Source organism: Magnolia sinica, chromosome 18 (assembly GCF_029962835.1).
Source record: "Magnolia sinica isolate HGM2019 chromosome 18, MsV1, whole genome shotgun sequence".
In the NCBI taxonomy this organism is placed as follows: Eukaryota; Viridiplantae; Streptophyta; class Magnoliopsida; order Magnoliales; family Magnoliaceae; genus Magnolia; species Magnolia sinica.
The window spans coordinates 29,073,701-29,080,414 of NC_080590.1; the positions used below are offsets into that span (position 1 = coordinate 29,073,701).

Below are 6,714 nucleotides of genomic sequence, written 5' to 3' on the forward strand. Positions count from 1 at the left end.
ACTGCCGAGTCGCCAACCTAACTAGTGCGATACAATTGTGATCGTGTGAGCCGGATTTTTAATTAAGTCTATTCAAACAGCAGATTGGAAAAACTAGTACACCCCACAATATTAATGCCCTCAATTGGTTATGAGGCTAAGACCCCTCAACGTATAAGGCCAAGATCCTGCGATCCTTGATCCCGTTGGGTTTTCCCATCCCCGACTTCAAGCACACGGGAAGTGCTAAGATGTGAGATCACTCGCGGTCACTATGGAGAGGCTTGTTACCCCAGTGTAGGCCGACAACTTGGACACAGTGTCCCATTCCGCCATGCCTGGCTCTCGAGTCAGTGGATTGGTTTCGACTGGTTATCAATGGGCTCCAATGGTTGAAGGGTGTTCCATGTTCCATACAAGTATGGGCAGACAGGGTTAACAAACATGGTTGGTCAGTACGTGGACTAGACCTTGTGAGTCCGGGCGTGTACAAGACATACGACATCGGGTACAAATGACCCATGTAGTCCAACTACTGTCGCCTATCCGCACTCGCCCAAATCCACCGGCCTAACCTTAAGGCAATCCTACCAATGGGACCACCTTCTCTCACCTCAATTTCCTGACCAACCTAGGGATTTGAGGGTATCCATTAGCTCTTCAACGAATCAGAATTTATCATCTAACATAAGAGATGTCATGCACTCACACATCGAACATATAAAATTAGATTTCTCTATGAATGCAACTATTAGCAATTTTTTGAAATAATGTGTATGTGTGTGGTGTGGGTTAGTGAGGAGGCCAAGAATTTCATATATCTCATGGCACAAATTTCACAAGGGTTAATGTATCATACTTGCTATACGGAAACATTGTACATGAACTAGATAATAAATGAACATGCAATCACCAAATTCGTCATACATGCTATAAGAAAACATTGTGCAAAAATCAAATAAGAAATTTACATGCAATCACCAAATCCATGCCCAATAATGTTGAGGAACAACAACCTTCCATAATCATTCCATGTTAATTGGGAGGATCTAAGATGTAAAGTCTTGCCTAGGTTTTCTCTAGATTATCCAAATATATCACCCAATCAAACATAATCATTAGCTTCATACTAAAATTAGTGCTAGGCCACCTAAGAATAATAGTCTGCACCTATGGAACGTTGAGATCTTAGGAAATGACCTAGGATTGCCAACTTGCAGGTGGATTCGTAGAGATTCAGAGTCAAAGGAACTTGCATGTTAGGATTACATATAACATCTAGCTCAAAACAAAGGATCACAAAAAGAGCGTTTTATTTCCTAGGTTTTGGCTAAATGGCCTTAAGTTCTGACATTATTCCTACAATGACCCTCTAGGACCCCTTTTTGTCTTTGGGGTTGATCTATCACCCTTCAAGCTATCAAATTGGATGTATAGGTGCCTAATGACCTGATGAGGAGCTGTGCAAAATTTGGGGACGAACGGGCGCAGGGTTTTGTTGCACGGTTTCGATCTTTAAGTGGCCTTGTGGGGTCCATTCTGACCATTGGGGCGGTTCTGATGGCCCCCTAGATATGAAATTTATAGGATAGGTGTTCCATGTCCCGATGAAGGGCCGTGCAAAATTTGAAGGCAAACGAATGCGGGATTTTACCGTACGGGTCTGATTTGCGATCAACGGTCACCGTTTCACGAACGGGTTCTAGATTTTGTGGACAAGCATAGAAAAATATTTTAGGCCTTTACCGTAAATATAGAAGAGATTCGACGACTGTAAGACTTATATCTCCATTTTATTTAAGAGTGCCAGATTTCAATTCTAGCCTTTGGGTCAAGGCTGGGGTGAGTTGCGTTTGGCAAGTGCCACTGGAACGGTGTAGATAATTAATTTCTAGGTGTCTACTGAGTTTGTGGTTTACGATGGACCACAAGCCCAGTGGGATCTGCGGTTTCCCCAATTTTTAAATTTTTGAGACCTTCCTTGGCCGTTGCACAGCCCGCATAGGCTGTTACCATGCATAAATAGGTTATCTGGCTTGACGGCCCGCACACGGTCCGATCATAACCAGACTGGTCCACCCTAATGGGTTAACCAGGGTTAATTTGTTGGTGGTACCCCATACATGAGCGGTTTAAGTGAACGGTCTTGCGGCAAATCCTACGTGGATGCCTCAGGACACTGTTCTGGTTGGACTGGGCATTACAGATCTATTGCAGATAGTATTGCTTTAGCCCAAGTGCTTATTCGTGATATTAACAAGAAGGTTCGAGGTAGAAATATCATATTGAAGATCGACCTTGAGAAAGCCTATGACAGGGTCAACCGGGACTTCCTCAAGGTTTTACTTCTCCATCTTGACTTCAGCCAACACCGGGCCCTTTTGGTAGAAAAATGCTAGTCGGGTACCTGGTTCTCGGTCCTCTTCAATGGACATGCGAGAGGGTTTTTTCCAAGTTAGGAGGGGCCTTCATTAAGGAGACCCTTTGTCGTTGAGTGTCATGGAGGCTCTCAACTGCGGCCTCAAATCCCTTTTCCAGTCTAACATTTGTATGCCCTTCAAAACTTCCAGGGGCAGCTCTTCATCAGCCACCTCCTCTTTGCCGACGACACCATAATCTTCTCTAATGGCAGCCGCAAATCCCTCTCTGCCCTGTTGATCTTCCTAAATAGATTCCTTGCAATCTTCGGCCTCAAAATCAACAAAAGGAAAAGTAATATCCTTTTCCCTTCCAACATGCTAGAAATTCGCATCCGCCAGGTGGAAAACATATCAGGTATATCGAGAGCTTCTACGCCCTTCACCTACCTCGGGGTTCCCATCGTAAAAGGAAAAATCAGATCGTCCTTTTTCCAGCCTATGGTTGATAAAATCCTAGCTCGGGTTACAGGCTAAAAGGGTTGTTTCCTCAATTAGGCGGGGAGAGCCACTCTTATCCAACATGTCCTTTCCAGCATGCCGATTCACACGCTTGCGGCAGCTAAGGTGCTGCATCAAACTCTCGCCAAGTTGGAGAAAATATTTGCTAATTTCTTTTGGAGTTGGTCTGAAGGTAAAAAGAACCTCCACTGGATCAGCTGGAAGCGCATTTCCCTTTGGAAAACTGAGGGTGGTTTGGGCATTAACCCACTGAGAGAAGTTCTGGAAGCAATGAGACTCAAGAGAACCTAAACTCTCTGCCACGATTACAAGGCTAGCCTATGGGCTTCCTTCATGCGTTCTAAGCACGACATCACAGACCAAATGCCTGATAATCTTCCCCTCCAAGCCTCCAGCTCTCTTGTCTGGAAGAAAGACTCTCGGCTATTCCACCTAGTTGAGGAAAACTCTCGGCTGCTTTTGGGAGATGTGATCAGGGTCAAATATTGCATATCAGACCCCAGTAATTGCCTAAATTGACGTACATGATGAGGCTTAATGGAGTGTTTTACTCGTGTTTTTATTACAGGATGAAATCAGGAGTGTGTATTGAAAATTGATGTTAAAGGCATGGATTTTATGATCCAAAGTCTCCAGAGCATGGGATGGACTCCAGAAAACCAATAGTGAAGATTTTATACGCCTGGGATCTGAGGAAAGCACGATAAAGAGGCTCGAAAAGGGTTCAGAATGCAAGATCACATGTTTCCCGCCATCCGATCAACTCGAAACTTCATACACGTGATAGGGACCATAAATTAACCGTACATATTAAATTTCAGCCATTGACGATCTCGGGAAGTGGTCTAACGGCCAGATAAGCCCCTTAATTCATTAAGTGGGGCCCGCTGGATATCTGGATATACATCAATTTTGGTCCTGACGGTGGAAATAATATGAGAAAAAGGATGGACGGTGCAGATTTCTCAAAAACATTACAGTGGGCCCTGTGTATGCAGAGTGTGCATCGTGCACACTTGCACCGGCTGCGCACCGCACCGCTGGGACGGTCAGCGAGAGCGCTGACCCGTCTCTCTCTCTCGCCGCTGCAGCGTCCGCGGAACCCGACCCACAGTCGTCGGTTGTGGGGCCCACCTAGTGTCCAAATGGACAATCCAAACCGTCCATCCACTTCCTGGGGCGGCCATTAGCATTGCCTAGGTGGCGAAAACTTCAAATGATAGCATAGATCGGTTTTAACCGTACAAACGCAGGATGGACGGCAAGACAGAAAGCCACGTGGGCAGCACCGAATCCACCCCAAAACCAGTCAATTCCTACTGATTTTTCAAGCTAAAACCAATGGACGGGGTAGATTTTCCAGAAAATGCCTCTGTGGGGCCCACCGATCACGGCTGTGAAAAATTACACTTCGAGTCCTTCTACGACTCTGCCACCGACCCCAGCCATCCAGCAGCTATAGAAGGGGAGTTTTGGACGTGGGAAAGTGATTGAGAACCAGGGGATTCCAGATCTGGAGCAAGGAAGAGAAGAAAGAGAAGAAAGAGAAGAAAGAAGAGAGAGATCGATTGGTTTGGTGTTTAATTTTTATGAATTTTATTTAATATTTTTCATGAATTTTATGGGTCACTAATCTTTCAGCTAGGGCTGAGATGAAGCCCCTAATTTGATTAGCTCTTGTATTGGTTGATTTACTTTGAATTTCAATTAATTTGTTTCTTTCTTCAAGTGGGCTTTATGGGTTTAAATTCTATACTTCTCCATCTATGAACTTGATTAAAGTATATATATGGATGTTGTTTGGATGCTTATTATAGGTACTTGTGTCTGATCAAGAACAAGTTTCCTATAGAGGAAGAAACAGGGTGCTTTAATGAATGTACATTCCATGTACCCGACCAAGGATATGGGATATGTCATTCATGGCATTGCTTAAAGGAATTAGACAGTTTGTATGCCCGATTAAGGACACAGATTGTGCTTTCTCTATTTAAGTGGTATCAATCTAGATCAAGGTGAATCAACAGACAAAACAAGGGTTAGGATAATTAGGGGTGGATTCGAAAGTCCTAGTGCCCTCTCTCTGATTGAATTTTCTTCCCTGTTCTTAATTAATTGTTTTTCATAAAATTATGCTTAGTAATTCATTCCATTATTTGTTGGATTAGTTAAGGAGAATCATAGATTTGAATTGTGACGACCAGTCCTCGTGGGAACGATCTCGTAATACGTACCGTATCTACATCTGATTCGTATACTTGCGATTTTAAAAATCATTTAAATCATGTTGGTTTAAATAAAACATCAAGTTTTTGGCGCCGTTGCCGGGGACTGTTTCGGTCCAATTGGATTTAAGATTCTCTCTTATCATAATTCATATAGGTTCTTACTACCTTTAGGTTAAATTTTTTTTTTTAGAAACTAACCTATTTCCTGTTTTGTAGGGACCTGACATACACTACTAATTTGGTAATCTCTTTCCAAATTTTCTATTTTTTTTTCTTTCTAATTTCTATTTTTAGAATTAAGGTTTTATTTTTTTAGAAGTTTCTATTTCTAGGCTATTTTATTTTATTTTTAGAAATTTCCTATTTTCTAATTCTAGATTCTGATTCTTCTTTCAAGTAACTTTCTATTTTCTAGTTTTAGAAATTTTTCCCTTTTTAGAAACTAACTTAGTTTTTATTTCTAAAATTACAAACTTTCTTTTTAGAAATTAACCGTTGCTTAGGATTTTTTTTCCTAGCATTATTTTAGGAATTTAATTTATTTTTATTTTCTTTTTGTTTACAGGAATTGAGGAAGGAAGCTGCTAAATAACATTGTCTTCAAAAGGAGGAGCTCCCTATTCTTCATACATCAATCATCTCCTTTTCCGGGTTCTTTCTTCCCATTCTTATTTACATAGTTTTAACTTGTTTTAGAATCTCTTAGTTTCTAGGTCTAGTTTTATTTCTCTTAGGTTGCTTCTTAGTTTAGTTTTCTTTCTTACATTGCAATAACATAGTTTATGCTAGGACGTAGATCTCTGAATATAGAACTAGCACCGTTTGATCCTGAGATTGAAAGAACAATTCGTGAAAGATTGAGAAATAATCCTGTTGAAATGGCGAATGAGACTGAAGTTAAAGCTCTCAAAGATTATTCAGCTCCTGTCCAATTTAATGCGCCTTCATGCATAGTGTTGCCAACCACTACGGTAGCACACTTTGAACTTAAACCTGGAGTCATACAATTGTTGCCATCCTTTTATGGATTGGATAAGGAGGACCCATATCATCATGTGAAAGAATTCTTAAACATTTGCTCCACCTTTAAGTTCCAAAACTTCTCAGACGATTCGATCCGCCTACGCCTGTTTCCTTTTTCTTTGAAGGATAAGGCGAAAGCATGGTTGAATTCTCTAGAAGTTGGATCTATCACTACATGGGACCAACTGTCTAAGAAGTTCTTAAACAAGTTCTTCCCCGTTCACAAAACCAATGCCCTCCGTAGAGAAATTACTAACTTCACACAAAAAGAGGGCGAGCACTTTCATGAATGTTGGGAAAGATGGAAGGACTTGCTTCTTAAATATCCTCACCATGGTTTTGAGAAGTGGCAACAAGTTCAGTACTTCTATGACGGTTTGACACCACAGAACCGTCGCATGGTTGATGCCACCAGTGGAGGGTCATTCATGACCAAAAGTGATGTCGAAGCATGGAACTTCTTTGAAACCTTGTGCGAAAATTCCCAGCAATGGGATTATTCAAATAGAGGTGACAGAAGTCCCCAACCACAAAAGAGAGGTGGTATATATGAGATAGGAGTCATACCAGAGCTGAGCGCCAAGCTTGATAACCTGACAAAGAAA

General features: G+C 41.7%; 1 non-coding gene across 1 annotated transcript; it reads right to left on the reverse strand.

Annotated features, from left to right (window-relative positions):
• Positions 1-6,342: 6,342 nt before the first annotated feature.
• Positions 6,343-6,449, reverse strand: LOC131234077 (small nucleolar RNA R71). Its single transcript, XR_009165490.1, has one exon. It is a non-coding gene; the product is annotated as a small nucleolar RNA R71 (small nucleolar RNA).
• Between the last annotated feature and the right edge of the window lie 265 nt (positions 6,450-6,714).